Below are 21,847 nucleotides of genomic sequence, written 5' to 3' on the forward strand. Positions count from 1 at the left end.
AAGGGTGGGGCTCCAACTCAACAGAACTCTAGTCTGAAGTTAGAAAGAGGATATTCTCATCCTCTCTCTCACTCCTGCTTTCACTCTCTCACTCTCTCTCTCTCTCTGTCTCTCTCGCTCTCGCTGCCTCTTGCTCCCTCTCTAATCGCACCCAAGAAACGCCCTGTAACCACACAGCAAAAAGGCAACATTTGCAAGCCAGGAAGGGTGCCTGAGACTGAACAGACCAGCACCTTGACCTTGGATTTCTCAGCTTCCAGACTGTGAGAAATAAATTTTGGTTGTTTAAGCCACCCAGTCCATGGCATTTTGTTACAGCAAGCAGAACAGAGTGCAACAAATTGTAACAAATGTACTACATTAATGGTAGATGTTAATAATAGGGAAAGCGAGGGGAGGAGAGTAAAGGGGTTTATAGGAACCCTCTGTACTTTTGGCTCAATGTTTCTGTAAATTCAAAACTGCTCAAAAAAGAAATTCTATTAGTTTTTCTTTTTTTTTTCTTTTTTTTTTTTTTGCATTATGTGGGCCTCTCCCTGCTGTGGCCTCTCCCGTTGCAGAGCACAGGCTCCAGACGCGCAGGCTCAGCGGCCATGGCTCACAGGCCCAGCCGCTCTGCGGCATGTGGGATCCTCCCAGACCGGGGCACGAACCCGCGTCCCCTGCATCGGCAGGCGGACTCTCAACCACTGCGCCACCAGGGAAGCCCAGTTTTTCTTTTTTAAGGCAGAAATTATCCAACTGATTATAAAAGCAAGATTCACTATATAGTGCCTATGAGAAATGCATATTAACTATAAAGACACAAAAGGTTAGAAGTAAAAGGACAGAATAAGATATACCAGGCTAACACTAATCAACATAAAGCTGGAAAGCCTATATTAATATCACACAAAGAAGGTTTCAGAGCAAAGAATCCTGCCAGGGACATATAAATTCAATTCATAAATGATAAAGGGTCAATCTACCCACAAGGACATAACAATCTTAAACATTTATGCAACTAAGAGCAGAGTTTCAAATAAACATGAAGCAAAAACTGATAAAACAATACAGGGAATATAGCCAATAATATTATTGTATAATAACTTTGTATGGTGTATAATCTATAAAAATATCAAATCACTATGTTGTACACTTGAAATTAATATAATATTGTAAGTCAACCATACTTCAATAAAAATAAATAAGATGGGGAAAAAGACTGATAGAACTACAAGGAACAGTAGATACCCCATAATCACAGTCAGAGATTTCAATAGCCCTCTCTCAATAATTAATAGGGCAAATACAGAAAAAGTCAGTAAGGCTATAGAAGACCTGAACAAGGCTGTCAACCAACATGACCTAATAGATGTTTATAGAAGCCCCCTCACCTGAAAACAGTAGAAAACATCGTCTTTTCAAATGCATATACAATATTTATCAAGATACATCATATTCTGGAGCATAAAGCAAGTCTTGATAAGTTTTAAATGACTCAAGTCATAAAAAGTATATTCTGTGACCACTGGAATTAAAATAAAAATCAATAACAGAAACCTCCATTTAATTGGAAACTGAATAACACACTTTTAAATAACTAATGGGACAAAAAATCAAAATGGAAATTAGAAAATATTTTTGAACTGAGTGCAAAAACACATCATATCAAGATGTATGGGATGCCTCAGTGGTAGGGTGAAAAATGGCCCCCAAATATATATACATCCTAATCTCCAGAACCTGTCAATGTTACCTTATATCAAAGAAGGGACTTTGCAGATGTGATTAAGCTAAGAATCTTGAGATGGGCAGATTATCCTGAATTACTCCAGTAGGCCAGTGTGATCACAGTAATTCTTATAAGAGGAACCAAGGAGGAGCCAGAGAAGAGGGTAATGTAATGACAGAAGGAGAGGTGGGGGTTGTGTACTTTGAAGATGAAGGAAGGCGTCACAAGCCAAGAAATACAGGCAGCACTAGAAGATGAAAAAGGCAAGGAAACAGATTCTCTCCTCAGAGTTTCCAGAACGAGCCAGCTCTGCCAGCACCTTGACATTAGCTCAATAAATCTGAATTTGGACTTTATTTATTTATTTATTTATATTTATCTATCTATGGCTGTGCTGGGTCTTAGTTGCGGCTTGCGGACTCTCAGTTGTGGCATGCGGACTTAGCTGCGGCACGCACACTCTTAGTTGTGGCATGCGTACTTCTCGGTTGCAGCATGCAGACTTCTCAGTTGTGGCATGTGGACTCTCAGTTGCAGCATGCACATGGGATCTAGCTCCCTGACCAGGGATCAAACCTGGGCCCCCTGCATTGGGAGTGCAGAGTCTTAACCACTGGACCACCAGAGAAGTCCCTGAATTTGGACTTTTAATCTCCAAAATTTTAAAAGAACAATTTTATATTGTTTTAAGCCATTAAGCTTGTGGAAATTTGTTACAAAAGCAACAGAAATCTAACACAGCCCTTAAAACAGTATTTAGGAGGAAATTTATGCTACTAAATGCCTCACCTTTTGCCTTATGAAACTAGTGGGGAAAAAAATGAATGAAATCCAAAGTAGCAAAAGAGAGGAAATGATAAAAATCAAGAAGAAATCAATGAAATAGAAAACAGGAAAACAATAGAAATCAGTAAAACTAAAAGTTGGTTCTTTAAAATCAATAAAATTAATAAAACTCTAGCCAGATTGATCAGAAAAAGAAAAAGAAAGAAGGCACAGAAAAGAAAAAGAAAGAAGACCAGTATCAAGAATGAGAGAAGTGGTATCACTAGAGAGTCTAAGGTATTGAAAGAATAATAAGAAAATATAATGAATAATTTTGTGCCAGTAAATTCAACAACTTAGAAAATAAAATGGAGAAGTTCGGGACTTCCCTGGTGCCGCAGTGGTTAAGAATCTGCTTGCCAATTCAGGGGACACGGGTTTGATTCCTAGTCCGGGAAGATCCCACATGCCACAGAGCAACTGAGCTCATGTGCCACAACTACTGAGCCTGCACTCTAGAGCCCTCGAGCCACAACTACTGAGCTCGTGTGCCACAACTACTGAAGCCCGCATGCCCAGAGCTCATGTGCTGCAACAAGAGAAGCCACCACAATGAGAAGCCTGTGCACCACAACGAAGAGTAGCCCCCGCTCACCCCAACTAGAGAAAGCCCGCGTGCAGCAATGAAGACCCAATGCAGCCAAAAATAAATAAAGAAAATACAGAAAAAATAAAAAATAAAATAAAATGGAGAAATTCTACAAACTACCAAAGTTTACTTCAAGGAGAAGTAAATAACTTGTATAGCCCTATATCTGTTAAAGAAATTGAGTTTATAGTTAAATATCCTCCCCAAAGAAAAGTCCAGGACCAGATGTCTTTACTAAATTCTACCAAATATTTAAGGAATAACACTAATTCTACACAAACTTCTCCAGAAAATTGAAGAGGATAGAACACTTCTTAACTCACCTATGCGGCCAGCATAAACCTGATACCAAAACCAGAGAGATATTACAAGAAAACTACGGAGCCATATCACTAAAGAACATAGATGCAAAAATTTCAAATAAATTTTAAGTGCAATTTGTATCTAACTATATATAAAAATGATAATATATCATAATTACATAGAGTTTATCCCAATGTATCCCCATTACATGGCACTTATCCCAAGAATGTAAAATTGGCCTAACATTCAAATATCAGTCAACTTAACTCACCATACAGGATTTTTTTAAGCTAAAAACTAAAATAACAACAACCCTGTATGATCATTTCAATAGATGCAGAAAAAGTATTTGACAAAATCCATCATCAATTCTTTAAAAAACAAAAGAAAAAACTCTCAGCAAACTGGGAAGAGAACTTCTTCAATCTGATAAGGTGCCTTTACAAAAAACCTATGGCTAACACCATATTTAATAGTGAATATTGAATATGTACCCACGTATGTTCAGGAATAAGACAAAGATATGCACTTTTGACATTTCTATTCAATGTTATATTGGAGGGTCTAACCAGTGCAATATGGTTAAAATAAAGAAATAGGTGCCAGATTAGAAAAAAGTAAAACTGTCTTTATTTATAGAAGACAGGATTGTCTATGTAGAAAATCAGATGGAATTTATTTAAAAGGTACTAGAATTAATAAATGAGTTTAGCACCAGCAATTCCACTCCTGGGTATATATCTGAAAAAAACAAAAACACTAACTCGAAAAGATACATGCACCCCAATGTTCATAGCAGCATTATTTACAATTGCCAAGATATGGAAGCAACCTAAGTGTCCATCAACAGATGAATGGATAAAGAAAATGTGGCATATATATATATATATATATATATATATACACACACATACACACGCACACACACACACACACAATGGAATACTACTCAGCCATAAAAAAGAACAAAATTTTGCCATTTGCAGCAACATGGATGGGCTTAGAGGGCATTATGCTAAGTGAAATAAGTCAGACAGAGAAAGACAAATACTGTATAATATCACGTACATGTGGAATCTAAAAAATACAACAAACTAGTGAATATAACAAAAAAGAAGCAGACTCACAGATATAGAGAACAAACTAGTGGTTACTAGTGGGGCAGGGGGGCAATATAGGGGTAGGAGAGTGGGAGGTACAAACCACTGGGTGTAAGACAGGCTCAAGAATGTATTGCACAACACAGGGAATATAGCCAATATTTTGTAATAACTGTAAATGGAAAGTAACGTTTAAAAATTGTATTAATTAATTAATTAACTAAATGAGTTTTAGCAAGTTGCAGGACTCAAGGTCAATATATAAAAACAATTGTATTTCTATACACTAGCAACTAACAATTAGAAATTGAATTAAAATTTACATTTAAAATAACATAAAAATATGAAATACTTAGGGATAAATCTGACCAAAAATATGCAAGCTATGTACAGTGAAAACTATAAAACATTGCTGAGAAAAATTAAGGAAGACTTTAATAAATGGAAGAGGTATGGTGTTCATGGAAAACTCAGTATTGTTAAGATGTCAATTCTCCTCAAATTGTTCTATAGTTTCAACACCATCCCAATCAAAACCCAGCAAGCTTTTTTGTAGAAACAGACAAGCTGATTCTAAAATTCATACGGTAATGCAAAGGATCTCGAATAGCCAAAGTGTCTTTGAAAAAGGAAAACAAAATTGGAGGATTAATGCTACCTCACTTCAAGACATCATAAAGCTACAGTAATCGAGATAGTGTGGCATCAAGAAAGACAAACAGATCAGTGAAATAGACTGAGTCCACAAAGAGGCCTACACATATATGAATAACTGCTTTTTACAAAGATACAAAAGCAATGCAGTGAAGAAAAGATAGCCTTCTCCACAAATGATGCAGGAGCTACTGGATATTCCTATACGCAAAAATGAATTCTGATCCACACCTTGCATCATTTAAAAGATTAACTAAAAATGGATCATAGTACCAATTGTAACCTTAAACCTAAAACTATAAAATGTGTCTTAAAAAACGTCTATCAGGGGCTTCCCTGGTGGCGCAATAGTTGAGAATCCGCCTTCCAATGCAGGGGACACGGGTTCGTGCCCCGGGCCGGGAAGATCCCACATGCCGCAGAGCGCCTGGGCCCGTGAGCCATGGCTGCTGAGTCTGCGCGTCCGGAGCCTGTGCTCCACAACGGGAGAGGCCACAATAATGACAGACCCGCGTACCACAAAACAAAACGCCTATCAGAAGTTCCGCAGTTCACAAGGCCAGAGGGTCCTGTGTATTTGTCTCTTGCTTCAGTAGCATTTGGACAGAACAGACCCAGGGACGCCCTTTCCTCCAGTCTCGCAGCACCCTCCAACCTTTTCTCCAGTTGCAACCGTCAGAATCAACCCCTTAGCCACCCTCCGCCTCTAGGACCAGCCAACACCACGAGCTCCCAGATTCGTCAGAATTATTCTACCCAGGTGGAGAGTACCGTCTACACCCCCCCACCCCGGTCAACATGCATCTGCGGGCACTTAGCTCTCTTTGGGCTTCTATTTCCCCTGGGAGGACGTGGCTCTGGAGGGCACGGACCCCTTCTTCCGCGAATTGTCGGAGGAGAAGCCCGAGGGCGCCTAGCTGCTCTTGAAAATGCAAAACGAGCAGAGCAGCCACGCCCTCTTCCGGGACCTGCAGACGCCATCTCAAGATGAGCGGGGTAAACCCCAGGACGTTATGGAAGCCGCTGTTCTCAGGGAGATGAACTTGAACCAGGCCCTTTTGGATCTGCATGCCCCTGCCCCGGCAGACCCCACCTCTGTGACTTCCTGGAGAGCCACTTCCTAGAAGAGCAGGTGAAACTCATCAAGAAGATGGGCGACCACCTGACTAACCTCACAGGCTGGCCTGGCCCCCAGGTTGGGCTGGGCGAGTTTCTTTTCAAGGCTCACCCTCAAGCACGACTCAGAGCCTCTGGAGCCCAGCGGCTTTTGAGGAGCCCTTCTGTTGTCAGGGCTTCTGCCTGAAGCCTTTCTCTGCAGCCACTAGGCATCATTTTAACCACCCTGGAGCCTTTTCCTGAGCTTTGGACCAAGTGGGAACAATAAAGCTTTCTACAGGGAAAAAAAACAACAACAACAAAAAAAACCCAGGAGAAGTTCCCAAGTCATTGTGATCTCAAGTTAGGCAAAAATTTCTTAGATCTAAAGCCAACAATTATAAACTGGACTAAATCAAAACTTAAAACTTCTTCTCTTTGAAATACATTAAGAAAATAAAAAGAAAAGGCACAGACTAGGAAAAAATGTTTGTGAATCGTATTTCTGATAAAGGTCTTGTATTCATAATATATAAAGAATTCTCAAAACTCAGTTATTAAAAGCAGGGGCTGGAAAAGATATTTCTACATTTGTGTTCATATAGCCTGTTATTCACAGTAAGCCAAAAAGTGAAAGCAGGGACTTCCCTGGTGGCGCAGTGGTTCAGAATCTGCCTGCCAGTGCAGGGCACACGGGTTCGAGCCCTGGTTGGGGAAGATCCCACATGCCGCGGAGCAACTAAGCCCGTGCGTGCCACAACTACTGAAGCCCGCACGCCTAGAGCCTGTGCTCCGAAACAGAAGCCACCACGATGAGAAGCCCGCGCAGCACAACAGAAGAGTAGCCCCCGCTCGCAGCAACTAGAGAAAGCCTGAGCGCAGCAACAAAGACCCAACGCAGCCAAAAATTAATTAATTAATTTTTAAAAAGTGAAAGCAACTCAAGTGTCCACCAACAAAGGAATGGGAAAATGTGGTATATACATACAATGAAATATTACTCAGCCTTAAAAAGAAAGGGAATCCTGACACATGCTACAATGTAGATGAATCTTGAGGGAATTATGCTAAGTGAAAGAAGCCAGTCACAAAAAGACAAACACCGTATTGATTCCACTCATACGAGATACTGAAGAGTAGTCAGACTCATAGAGATAGGAAGAAAGCTGGTGGTTTCCAGAGCTGAGGTTGGGGAGAACTGGGCAGTTATTATTTAATAGGTAGAGTTACAGTTTTTCAAGATAAAAGAGTTCTGGAGATGGATGATGGTGGTAGTAGCACAACAATATGAAAGCACTTAATGCCACTGATCTGTACATGTAAAAATGGTTACACTGGTAAATTTTACGTTACGTGTATTTTACTGCAATTTACAGAAACCTCAGTAAATAGAAAACAACTCAATTGTTTAAATTGGGCAAAGTATTTGAACAGACATTCCCCAAAGAAGATAAACAGATGGAAAATAAGCACATGAAAAGATGCTCAACATTGTCAGTCATTGGGAAAATACAAATTAAAGGATCATTACATACCTATTAGAATGGCAAAAATTAAAACTACTGACCATACTAAGTTTTGGCAAGGATATGGAAGAACTGGAATTTTCAGGTAGTGTGGATAGAAATGTAAAATGGTATAGCCACTTTGGAAAATAGTTGGGTGGTTTCTAAAAAGTGAAACATACACTTTCCATATGTGATCCAGCCTTTCGACTCCTAAGTGTTTACCCAAGAGAAATCAAAACATATGTCCATACAAAGACTTTTAAAAAAATATTTATAGCAGTCATATATAATGGCTAAAAACCTGGAAACAACCCAAATGTCCATCAACAGGTGAATGCATAAACAAATTGTGGTATAGCCATATGATAGACTACTACCTGGCTCCTTTTTTTTTTCCTCCTGTTTATTAACAAAAGGAATATGGATGGATCTCAAAATAATTATGTTTAGTGAAAGGAGTCAGATAAAACAACAGTACATACATCAGTACATACTGATGATTCCATTTACATAACATTCTAGAAAATATGCACTAGTCTCTAATGAAGGACAGCAGATCGGTTGCCTGGGTATATGGGGAGGAAGCAGGAGGATGAGATTACAAGGGGCACGAGCAAACCTTTGTGGGCGTTGGATATGTTCATTACCTTGATGGTGGTGATGGTTTCATGGCTGTATGCGCATGTCAAAACTTATCAAATTGTATTCTTTAAATATGTACGGCTTATTGTATGCCAATTTTACTTCAGTAAAGCTGTTAACAAAATAAACAAAGGAGCTTTGCGAGCTCAGACTTGATCTGCCTCAGTAACTTCCATCTGTTGGTGGAAACAGAGATTGAGAATAATAACAATTTGGAATTTTCACTTTGGGAAATAACCAAGGAAGACAACCTGGGATGAGAAAAAAAAAAACTGCTGAGCCACATGGAGAGTTTTAAAGAGGTCGAAAACTGTTCATTTTCTCTGCATTTAATCAACATAGAAAGCCTCAGAGTCACATGATATTGGAGCCAGGAGGAATCTTCGAGAGATAAAATAGTCCAATTTCTTTATTTTACAGATGAGAAAATGAATCCAAGCGAAATAAAGGGACTTGCCTTAGGTCACACAACTTGCAGAGCTAAGAATAAAATGTGAGTCCTCTGAAGCTTACTCTAATGCTATTTATTTTTCTTCATCTAGCTAACCCAAACCCTTGGGTAATTGTTAATCTAGGCTGTTCTATGAAAATATGGAATAAGACAATACCTATGAGATGCTGAGTTCCTTCATGGCCATGTGGATGGCCATGAAGATAGAAGGGAACACCACTACCTTTACCTTCATATTTTCAGTCCCCAAACCCTCTTAGGCAATACTCCTTGTAGGGCAGTAATGCTCTCCTGGCTACCCTCAGAATCTAAGCAACTTAAAACCATTACTTCTGATGTGAACTCCTCACAGGTACAGTCAGGTCTGCTATAATGCTTGTCTTGAAAGCACAAATTTGTTCCAATGTGATTGATATATTAGGAAACAACATATGAGTATAATGCAAGCTTGCCTTGGCCTATATGAGATCTTATGAGCAAGAAATACGAGGTGAAAGCAGAAAACCAGCCAGCCAGCTGAACTGAGGTGCCTGGGAATACACAAAATGCACACACACACGCTCCTCAGATATCTACCAGCCACCTCAGTTTACTGTGTGTGTTGAGTTGTGCCCATCCACATCTGGTGTTAAAATTTTTCCTCTGATGTTAGATAACTTACCTTCCTACCACTGTACAATGAACTACAAGCTGCAGCCCTTCCAATGCCTACTTGCTCAAACAAATTTCAAATCTGTTTTTAAGGTAAAGTGACGTATTTATTGTATTATTTATGAATTTCCTTTTCTTTTTCAACTTGAAAGCAGTCACTGTTTATTAACTGACCAGATTATAAAAATAATCATGGGAGGCACCATAGTTCATCCTTCTAAGAAGTCTGTTGATCCGGTCTCCCCTGTTGCCAGCAGCTCTGCCTTCTACACAATGCAATGCCTTTCTCTCCATTCCACCTTATGAAGAAGATAATTTGAAAGACCACAGGAAGATGTTTGCATTTTCCAACAGTATGGGCCTCATGAATCAGATCCTCCATGCAGATGATGTCCTATTTACCAAGAGATCGAGCAGTCGAAGTGTTATCTGTTGGGACAGTTACCTTCTTGTTGATCTTGCTATAACCGCGCTTGTAGATCAATTCTTTTACTGATTTCTGTTTCAGGTATCTCATACACTATATGGTTCCACAGTCCTCAGCATGTTAACTGAGCCTTACTGAGCTTAACAAAGGTGCCATGAGGAGCTGAAAAAGGTAAAGAAGATGGAACACCTTTCAGATCTTTGGGCTCACACTGTTGATACTCTGATCCTGAAGACAAATGCTCATTTGGGTTCTAGAGTTACACAGAAGTTACCCACTTTTCTTGCCATCTTTGCCAGTCAAATCTCACTTCTGTACATCTGCCTATTTTCCTTATTACGGTGCTTAGCTTTTTCATACATAAGCTTCCTCCTTGCCTTTTGAAGCATCTTTTGGGCAAACTTCTTTCTCAGGTGCATGATCTTCAGCTCTGCAAAATTCCTTTGCTTTTTCCTGATGGTATCTGGCATAGCAGAAACCTTTTTTCCCTTCTCTTCTATACCCTCCATGATTCCAGCCAGAAAAGAGGTTACTTATACATTTCTTAACCATTTAACATGTGTAAAACTGTGCTACCATTTTTATTAGGTTCTTATATCTTTTTTTTTTAATGTGTCACTGGTGAGGTTTTGGAGTGTTGTCTCCCTGGGCGCATCTTTTCCCATAAGCCCTGTGGGTTTTATTGCACTATTATTGTGCATAGCATGGTGATTTTTATGAAGGCATGTGTCATATTATAGCAGAACTGTATTAAGAGTGTGGGATAAACCCTTAAAAGACTAATCTTGGGTCTAACAGCTGTGGGTGCACACACACACACACACACACACACAACCTTGTTTAAATACAGTTGACCCTTGAACAGTGTAGGGGTTACGTGCGCTGACCTGCTGCACAGTAAAAAAAACCTGAGTATAATTTATAGTTGGCCCTCCTTATTGGCAGTTCCTCCAATGGCAATTCCTATATCCACTGTTCCATATCCATGGATTCAACCAATCAATATTAGTACTGTAGTCTTTACTACTGAAAAAAAATCTGTGTATAAATGGACCCATGCACTTCAAATCTGTGTTGTTCAAGGGTCAACTGTTCTACTAGGCAGGTATCCTGTCATATGAGTTTGTTTCTGGGCTGACAGGAGAATAAAGTATCCATTTCAGAGTCAGCCCACACAGCGGTTCTTAGTTGCAGGATATGGATCCCTTGTTCCTTCTGACTAACCTTGGATGGGATGGAGACCATTATCACTGGCCACCAGCAAAGACAAGCATTAAATCAGTTCACACATAAATGGATCAGGCTTACCAATGACTCATCCTCTTGGCATCTTAAGTGCTGGAAACAGTATAGGTCAAAGCATGTTCCATCGTGGGCTGTATCAGAATCACCTGGAAGATTGAATAGAAAGAAGATTCCTGGACCTCACTCCAGATCTGCCAAATCAGAACCTCTAGGACTAAGGAATCAGGAATCAGCATTCTGACACTCAGTGATCCTCATACACCCTGAACTTTGGGAACTACTGGACTAGGATGTCTGGCTAAACAAGGCATACAAATATAGAGCCAGGTTCCCAGGTGCTTGATATATAGCCAAACTACTTTTTACCTAAAACAGCTGGGTTTTACTCTATTTTATATCATTATTGTCCAAATACAATGGCTTTTGTCCAGTTTTAGACCATTATTTTTGTTTTTGTTTTTTTTTTGCGGTATGCAGGCCTCTCACCATTGTGGCCTCTCCCATTGCAGAGCACAGGCTCTGGACGCGCAGGCTCAGCGGCCATGGCTCACGGGCCCAGCCGCTCCGCAGCATGTGGGATCTTCCCGGACCAGGGCACGAACCTGTGTCCTCTGCATCGGCAGGCGGACTCTCAACCACTGCGCCACCAGGGAAGCCCCTAGACCATTATTGTTGAGGATTTGTCATGGGTGCCACCTGTTAACCTGTTATGAGGAATTGGGGGTTGATAGAAAGGAAGGAAAGTGCCAGAGAGGGGTTTGACATATTAGAGTGTTTTTCTGTAGCTTGTTCATTAGGTTCATATCCCATCTGCCTATCAAATTTTTCTTAGAACTTTGAATTAAATTTCTCTGGTGTGTTCTGAAGCAAAGACAGGACATCTGTAGCTTCCTAATGAATCATTTCTCTCTTCTATAATCTAGCCACTGATAAACTGGCACTAAGTTCTGTATTTGTGTACAAGATGGGTTGGGAACAAAACAGCAGTTAAAAATTGCAGAGCTATTATGAGTGCATTAAAGGACTATAATTATTTTTCTGGAGTACACAGCCATTATTATAGTGTTCCATACAGTAATGCCTTGTAATCATCAGCAAGTGTTAATGTGACCTTTAACATGTTTCACCTTGGAAAGTATTTTATTATGATTCAAGGTAAAATAATGAAAGATCTTAACTCTCTCATTAACAGCCCCAAATAAATATTGTAAAATAACTCTAGTACTTAGTATGCTGAGAGGAAAGAAAGCAAGTTCTATCTTCTAGTGTGTGCAAGAGGACACGGTAATAAAGAGGTGTTTCTGAAGAAATGATGCAAATGGACATGAAAGTACAGAACTAAAATGGATTTGCTTTGTCTCTTTTGAAATTGTTGAAACAAGAACGACCAAGATGAAATTTATTATGCATGCTTTGTAAAATGGCACCAGATATCACAGAATTAGCATGAGAATTACCTAAGTTCTAGAAACCTCCATTCCCAGAAGTTATGTTGATGATTCATCTTGCCCACCCTTTTCTAAATAAGACTTGACTTGTTCAAGAATTGTCACTTTCTCATGGCATGACAAGTGTCAAGCTTGTGTTTAAGAGTAAAATGCCATGATATCTACACTTACTTTCAATTAATGTCCAGAGAAAGAAAAAGAAAATATGGCAAAATATTAATTAACCATTGTTGAATCTAAGAGGGTGGTATATGGTTGTTCACTAAACGTATTCCAACAACTTTTCTGAATGGGGGAAATTTCTCAGAGTATACATTTGGAGGGAAAAAAAAAGGAATGCACAGTTTAGCCACTTAAGGTCAATGAAAATATTTATAGTCACTCCAGAAACCCTTGAAATCATACCCAAGCCTGTGAGTACGATTTAATATGTAATTCTGGTTTGATGACTTGGCATGGCACTCCTGTAAAATTATGACTGAAGAAGAAGGAAGTGAAACTTGATAACTGCCCTACCCACTGTAATTCTTTTGATACTGAGTATATTCCCCTCCAGAATATGACTTGTATTGTAAATGTTACAGTGGTTTTCTACCTTCAGGCCCATGCTTATAAGATTATTTCTCCTTCTGTGGTTGACTAAAAACTGAGTTGTCATAGTGTGGAGATCAAAATTAGTTTCTGTAAAGAACAGGTTTTACGTAAGTCTTCAAACCAGTTAGATCCTAAACTAGGAAATGTTTATAAATAGACTTGGATCCATGAATAAAAGCTCATTTATCAAAATAAATGACAAGGTGGATTTATTTATGGAGTAAAATCACGGAATCAAGATTTTCTCCTAGAAGAGTCATAGATGTTTTTATGTTGTGTATGTTTATATTTGTTTCTATGTGTTACATATGTTTCCATTTCAGGAACTTGAAGCAACTCGTTAATCTCAAATTCTCTTTTCCTCTCTCCCTGTCATCATCTGTCTTCTCCAGTTCCCATTACTTCTATCTCAGACTCTCATACTTGAAATGTGGCTCTGGGCAAAAGACCATATCTCATCTGCAGAATGAGGAGGAGGGCGAATGTACCTCACAATCCTCCTGGATCCCATATCAGTTCGGCCTCTTTTTCATTTGCCAATTAATTGTGTTGTTTACTCTCCACACTCCCTGGGAACCCACCAGGCTCATGATCTCTCCAATCAATCATTTAAATCCCCCCTTCTTTGAAACAGCAACAAGAAGATTCTCTCTCTCTCTCTCTCTCTCTCTCTCACTCATTCTCTCTCTCTCCCCTCTCTTCTCCTCTCTCCCCTACCAGTTTCCATTTCCATAGGTCCAACAAATGACCACTTCCTGAGTTTCTAAACTTAGCTCTTAGGCTACCTGACCTATTAACCCTTTCACAGCTGGCTCCCCTCTGCACCTGCTGGACCCATTATAGTTCTACATTCCATGTAAACCAAAAGATTCTTAAAACATGCTTGGTAAATGCTGGTTTCCCGACTCCTAGGAATGCAAGTTCACGACAGGTGATGTGCCTAATGGGGTCAGCTGGACCTAGTTATATTCTCTACTGAATTCCTAAGGTATAGCCCCGAGACTTCCCGGTTACCAAATGTTTCCATCTACCTCACCATGAACAGCTGGTTCCAGATGCACGGTTAAAGTTATGAGCAGACACAGAAACACCTGTGCATAGTTTCCTAAAGCACCTTCAGGATGACAGGTATTGTGTATGCTTGTCTGCTGCTGCTATTATTAGAAGTACTTCATACTGACTAAGCTGTTGTTGAGGATGAAGTGGATTAAGATTTATGGAGTCTGAGTGGTAAACACGTGACATACGGCTCTGGGGGCAGGCTGGGTGGTGTGCAGTTTTATTCAGCGCCACACCTCAAGTGCTCATCAGGGCAGCCTGCATTAAGGGCATTTTCTCAGCAGCAGAAAGGCAATTCAGATGTTTGAATGACTCATCCGATTGACCTTCCACCACAGCCCAACTATCCTCAGGGGATGGGCAGGCTGACAGCAAAATGCCACAGGGAAACACACTGGAGGGGAAGCAAGGGAACCACAGATGCCCACCAACTGGGTAGATGAATCACTGGGTCCCTCTGTGCCTTTGTTAACCTGTGAAGTTCACGGACAACAGCACCTGCCTCCTACTTGCCTTGGGAGGTTGTTTTGAGGACTGAAGGCAATGCTGGCCAAGTGCTTAGAACTCTGGAAGATACTAGAATTCAGACAAATGGAATGCCAAGTCACAGTAGACATATTGAACCCTAGGTCCTTCCCTACAATGACAGAGGCATGTCATTTATGTCATTTGTTATTGCAAATGTCTTTACATTTTGATCAAATTAATAACTAAAGAGCCACTAGATACCAAGTACTCAACTACGTTGTGATGTGACTGACCCTCTGGTGGAGTCCTAGAGGTGGGGGAAGAGAGAAAGCAAGGGCCCTTGAGATGTGTGAGCTGGAGAGTGTAATCTTACGAACTACCTCTGTTCAGAGTGGGAGAGCACCAATGAATAGGTACAGCAGATTCCGTCCTATTTTGGCAGAGACATTTGATGAAAGCCTGTTGAACTGGGCCAGGAGCAGTGTGCATCCACCAGCCATTCTCTGTAGATTGGACTTGTGGATCTTACCAGCACTCAAGTGGAGGGAGAGCAGCGCTGAGGGCAAAAAGCACACGCAAGTGTGATCTCTGATAGATCTCACTTCTCCAGAGGATATGTAGAATAAACCACAAATCACAAAACCCGGCCTATGGAAATATACCAAGAACAAGAGAAGGGGCATCATCCTTAGACTCAGACAACTCACAGGCCCCTGAAAAGATTTCCTGTAGGAATCAGAAAAAAAAAAAAAATTGGGACGTTTCCCTCCTCAGAAGAATGCAAAGTAACTGACCTCTTTAAAACAGATTCGGGGCTTCCCTGGTGGTGCAGGGTTAAGAATCCACCTGCCAGTGCAGGGGACACGGGTTCGAGCCCTGGTCCGGGAAGATCCCACATGCTGCAGAGCAGCTAAGCCCGTGAGCCACAACTACTGAGCCCGTGTGCCACAACTACTAAAGCCTGCATGCCTAGTGCCCGTGCTCTGCAACAAGAGAAGCCCGCGCACCCCAAGAAGAGTAGCCCCCGCTCACCACAACTAGAGAAAGCCTGCGTGCAGCAACAAAGACCCAATGCAGCCAAAAATAAAACAAATAAAATAAATTAATTTAAAAAAATAAAATAAAACAGATTCAGAAAAGCACAGGATGGATTGAGATGAAAAGACAATAGAATGAAACAAAAATGGAGGTGGGTGAATGAAGTCTGAGATAGTGGAACTAAAATCCATAATGGAGACAATAAAGAACAGAATTGGCAATGCAGCATCACCTTTCTCAAGGGTAGTTCAGCAACATGTATTAATATTCTTAAATATGTACATGGCCTTTTACTTAACAAGTGTATTTCTAAAAAATTTAATCCAAGGAAATAATAGTACAAATTTACAAAGATGGAAGTATAAGATGTTAATGAGGGCTTTTATCATAGAAAAATGTGTCCACCAATGGAGAATTGCTTAACTAAATTATGGTATTGATATATCACAATATTAAAGTGAACACAGCATTAATAGTTTTAAAATTCTTTTTCATGTTCTTTTCCATTATGGTTTATTACAGGATATTGAATATAGTTCCCTGTGCTATACAGTAAGACCTTGCTTTTTATCTATTTTATATATAGTAGTTTGTCTCTGCTAATCCTAAACTCCTAGTTTATCCCTGCCCCACTCCCTTTTCCCTTTGGTAACTATAAATTTGTTTCCTATGTCTGTCAGTCTGTTTCTGCTTTGTAAATAAGTTCATCTGTATCATATTTTAGAGTCCACACATAAGTGATATCATATATTTGTCTTTCTCTGACTTACTTCACTTTGTATGATGATCTCTAGGTCCAGGGCACACTTGAACAATACTACTCTTAGATCCAGACAAGAAGTAGTACCTCTGCCTTGGGCTTCATGCTTTAGCTTTGCTCTGCACACCACAAACCCTGCAGATCATAAGCACAGACACACACACACACAAATATCAGAGAGCATGCCTGCCACTTAGAATCTGACCATTAGCACTGGCCCAGCACAACCTCTAACCCTAAACATCGGCTCCTGTTCAGCCCCCAGGGGAATACTTCTTCCCCTGGCTTACCCTATAACCTCAAAACAAAAGGCAACTGTATCAAAATGCCATGAAGATTTGCAGGTTGCTCCTCTGCCAACATTGAAGGCCAGTGTCGTTTTAGAATTCAGGGCAGATCTGAGCAGCAAAAGTTCTGGGGTTAGAAAAAAGACAAATTTGTTAGCTTGTCAAATCCGTCTCAGAGAGCTTGAAGGCAATAAATTCTTCCGTGTGAAGTATGTCCCCACAGTGCCAAGGCTTCTTTTCTTCCTTTGTTTTCCAATTCACAGTTCTGGAGGAACTGACAAATTAATATTGTATTCACAACAGTCACATAGAGTAGCAGAGCAACACTTTGTAACACTAAACAAGTAGTTTTACCCTTTAATTTATATTGTCTCTCAGACCCCAAACCACCTCCTATATTTTGTTGTGTGAAGCCATTACTGGGACTCTGCAAACTACATTCCTACTTTCTGCCAAAAGGGAAGACTGCAGGAAGGCTGCAAGGCCAGAGAAGGCAGGGACTTGCCCCTCTCTCTGTGTGTTGGGTGTTCCTGGCTGCATCACCTCCACGACAGCCCTTCAATGTGGCAGCAACAGCTGGTTCATGTCCTGCTTTTTGTGGCCGTCCCAGAAACAGTACCACAGCATCCACTAGCCAAGACAACTCTCCCCATTCAAAGTCTCCACCCCAGTTGTGCAGTGCCCTCCTCCCAGCTTCTAGTTTCTTCTTTGTTCTCCCAGCCCTGGGCTGGTGGCTTCTACAGCTACTAACTTCATGTTACTTTCATGGCTCCTTTTCAGTATTTTAGTCTGAGGATACCTGTTTACCAATTCCTTAAGTTTTTGCTTCCTAACTGGACCTTACTGATACAATAGGTCTGAATGGAGTAAGCATGAAGCATAACAATAATTCTTCACAGTGCAATTAGATGGGCGTTGAGTGCTGGAATTGTGTATGGCTTTATTTTTATAAACTTATTTAATAAGATTTAATTAGATTTTAAACAAATTAAAGTACAATTTTATTTAAACACTTTGAGATTAATTTTTTTTTGTATTATGATTTGTACTGGGCTTTTTACTTTTAATAATAATCTTGAATATTTTAGAAGAAAAAACACCTTACTTTAAAAACATGATATATTAGTCAGGATTCGAGTGAGAGATTTATTTCAAGGAACGGGTTCGTGTGATTGTAGGGGCTGGCAAGTCTGAAATCTATAGGGCAGGCCACCACGTCTGGAACTCTTGGGCAGAATTGATGCTGCAGTCTTGAGGCAGAATTTCTTCTTATCTGTGAAACCTCAGGTTTTGCTCTTAAGGCCTTTCAATTAGTTGAATGAGACCCACTCACATTACTGAGGATAATCTTTACTTAAAGCCAACTGGTTGTAGGTGTTAGCCACATCTACAAAATACCTCCACAGCAACACCTAGATTAGTGTGGTTGAATAACTGTCTAGTACAGCTGAGCCAAGATGATACATAAAAATAACCATCATTTTTATACATTAAATATATATAATAATTTTTTATAAAATAATATCTATAAAATACATAAATATATGTTTTTATTTTATAATTTTACATTAGTTTACATTTTTTGTAAATATATTTAATGTTTAGATACCTTGAATACTGTTTGATTTAGAAATGAAAAAGACAAAGAGTAGAGCCCAGAAAAAAAATTTGAAGTTGCAGAAACTTCATCTCTCTGTTCAAGTTCTGTACCTGAAGAGAATACTTTTCTTGACCCTCTATTGTTTTTGATAAGTAACTAAATCTTTGTTAAACACAGAATTTGTAATATAATGTTCTGTTTGCTAACTTATGATGATCATAGCCAGCTGAAGGCTGCTCATTCCCATTGTTTTCAAGTTTGGGACATTTAAGCAGATCACCTCTTTCCAAAATAGAAAATCTTGAATACCTTTGCTAAACATGCTCGGATTTGGCAATTTCCTTGAAATATGTTGCAACCAGGGTAGAAAAATGTTTATGGTCATTGACATTTTCTGTCAAATTGCTGCATAAGAAACTTCATGATAACTTACTAATGTAAATATTTTCATTTATTATTATTATTCTTTGGCTAATTTGGTAGGCCAAATTGATGGTAGGCCAAAAATGATATATTGTTTTTATTTTAATTATTGGTGAAGCGATATCATTTCTCAAGTTTGTACTTAAGTTAACACTATATATTATAAAGCATGAAATTATTTATAGTTTCTGACCAAGCAATTCTACTTGTTAATTTATTCTGAAGAAACAGACCATACTAGTTATGAAAATATTTTTTTCTGGAGTTATTATAGCATTGGAAAACTAGAACCATCTGGAGTTATTATAGCACTGGAAAACTAGAACCAATGTTCAATGAGTGGAGACTTATTGTTTAATTATAACAAATTTATTTATCGACTTTATGCAGCCCCCCAAAATGGCTGCTATATTAAGTTTACATGCCATCATGGGTAACAGGGCAGGAGGAAGGGGTGAGGAGACTCATAAGTGTAAAATATTAAAAAAAAATTCAAGATACTAATTACTCATACACTTCGAGTGTATTAAGATTTTTTTAATGCATTAAAAAGATCAGAAGGAAATTCATCAAAATGTTGATGTTGGTTATATTAAGGTCACAAGATCACAAGTATGAGTTTTCTTCATGGATGTGTGGATATGTATAACTGACTGACTTTGCTGTACAGCAGAAACTAACACAACATTTTAAATCAACTATACTCCAATTAAAAAAAAAGAATGTACTGACTCACTTTGTTATACAGCAGAAACTAACACAACATTGTAAAGCAATTATACTCCAATAAAGATGTTTAAAAAAAAAGAATGTATATATATGTATAACTGAATCACTTTGCTGTATGGCAATAATTAACACAACATTGTAAATCAACTATACTTCAATTTAAAAACCTGCAAAAAAACATTTTTTCTATAAAAGGGTTATATAACTATTTCCCTGCAAAGAAAAGTGAAAAAAAAAGAATTCCATACATTCCACTAAAACTTTTGAACTCATTAAAAATCTTTATTATTCAGAGCTAAATGAAATATTCAACTTTTCACTTTCTTTAAATCACCTCACTTTATGAGTTACTGTGAAGGTGGAAACCTTCTGAAGACTCCATCAAGTTTTTCAAGTTTTCCTTTGTCACCTCCAAATGTCTTTTTGTAGTGTTTTGTTCTTTCTTATTGTCTTAAAGAAATACCCTGCCTATTTTCCAAAAGTAAGTCTTCCAATTGTGTCCTTGGTTTGAATTCCTTCCTGCCCTCAAAACTTTGCCCCATCCATCATGGCCTCTCTCCTGTGTATTTGCCTCTTCTTTCATTGGATCATTCCCTGGGCCTAGTGCAAAATCAAAGTGTGGAGTTCCTTATTCAATATTACTAAGAGCAGCAGCAGCAGCAGATCCTTAAGCCAATCATGGGGTCTTTCTGAGCACAGGGCCCTGTGTGACTGCACAGTTCATGTGCCCATGAAGCCAGCCCTACATGACAGACTCTCTCCTACTTTGTTTTCTATCTCAGTGAATGGTACCATCATTTACCTAATTTCCCTGGTTATCATTCTGGCTCTTCCTCTCCCTCATCCCTCACACCAATAAATCACCAAGTCTTGAAATCTCCCACTTACGTATCTCTCAAATTTGCCCACACCTCTTTATCCCCAATGCCAATCTCCCTAATTCAGGCTCTCATCACCCCTTACCTAGAAGACTGCTTTAGCCTCTACCACTCCCGCTGCCTCCTAACTCACTCAGCCACAAAGACAGCCAGGAGAATCATCTCATCATGATGCAAATCTCATCATGATTCTCCCCCCACCTCCCCTGATGACAACACCTCAATGACACCCCTTGTTTGGCGGATAAAGTTCAAACACCTTAACATGGCTTATGAGGCCCTTTCTGATGTGGTCACTGCTTACTTTTCAAGTCTCAACTCTCTTTCCCTCCTGGAGGCCATTCTTTCTCCTCCATCCTTATGTGTTATAAGACCCTCAGGCATCCAGCTAGGCTTCATAACAAACTCAGGACAGGTCACACAGGCAGGCCTCATGAGGAAAAACCGGGAAGAGCTGTAGAGCTGGGCCTGAATCCTGCCACACGCACAGGCGGCCTTTGCAGCAGGACCCCCCATCTCCCCCATCCTGGTGGGGCCGTATGGTGGGGCAGTACAGTGCAGTGGCTAAAAGCAGGACCCCGGGAACCAGATTGCCAAGGAACTTCATGCTGTTCTGCCTCTGTTTCTTGTCTGTCAAAATGACAGTAATAAAAGTATCTACCTTAAATTAAGGATTAAGTGAGTTGATATACATAAAACGCTTAGGACGTTCTCTGGCAAGCAGTAAGTACTATATGAGCATCATCTTTTTTTTTTTTTTGAATTTTTGAATTTTCTTTTACCTATTTTTTATACAGCAGGTTCTTATTAGTTATCTATTTTATACATATTAGTGTATATATGTGAATTCCAATCATCATCGACACAGCTAAATCTGTTTCTGCTTCTTCTCTCTCCTGTCAACCAATACCTACTATCCTTTCTCGTCCTCATGGCTTCTGCTCATGGATGGCTTTGGTTTACTCATGTCTTCCACCCCCTCCTGGAATGTACATATTGTTTCCTCTCTGTGTGAGTTTAGCTTCTACTGCAATTTGCCAACTGCTCAGCTAGCTCTTGCGATGTTCCAGTCTCCCCGAGAGAGGATCTGATTGGTCCAGAAAATCACTGCAATCCCTCTGGGACAACCTGCTGCAGTTCTGAGGCAGGGACAGGCCCCCCCCAATCGGGGGCTGCTCCCCTCTGTAGGGGTTCAGGGAAGGAACCTCTCAGAGGCGCCTGTGGGTGAAGCTAGCATTCTGAGCCATGGTCTTGTTCAGTTTGCACGTGTTCACTTAAGCCTGAAGCTCTGCTTTCTCTGACTGGTGTCAGTGCCTTGTCTCCGACAGCCAGTTTCTTTATCTTCTTAAAAAATTTTGT

General features: G+C 39.8%; 2 pseudogenes across 2 annotated transcripts; one reads left to right on the forward strand and one right to left on the reverse strand.

The window, feature by feature from the left end:
• Positions 1-4,916: 4,916 nt before the first annotated feature.
• On the forward strand, positions 4,917-6,628 carry LOC308616314 (ferritin light chain-like; annotated as a pseudogene). Its single transcript has 2 exons — positions 4,917-4,981; positions 5,896-6,628. The product of its transcript is annotated as a ferritin light chain-like (transcript).
• Positions 6,629-9,697: 3,069 nt separating this feature from the next.
• On the reverse strand, positions 9,698-10,468 carry LOC308616315 (large ribosomal subunit protein uL30-like; annotated as a pseudogene). Its single transcript has one exon. The product of its transcript is annotated as a large ribosomal subunit protein uL30-like (transcript).
• Positions 10,469-21,847: the final 11,379 nt, after the last annotated feature.

This window comes from Mesoplodon bidens, assembly GCF_964165515.1.
Source record: "Mesoplodon bidens genome assembly, chromosome: 4".
Lineage (NCBI taxonomy): Eukaryota > Metazoa > Chordata > Mammalia > Artiodactyla > Ziphiidae > Mesoplodon > Mesoplodon bidens.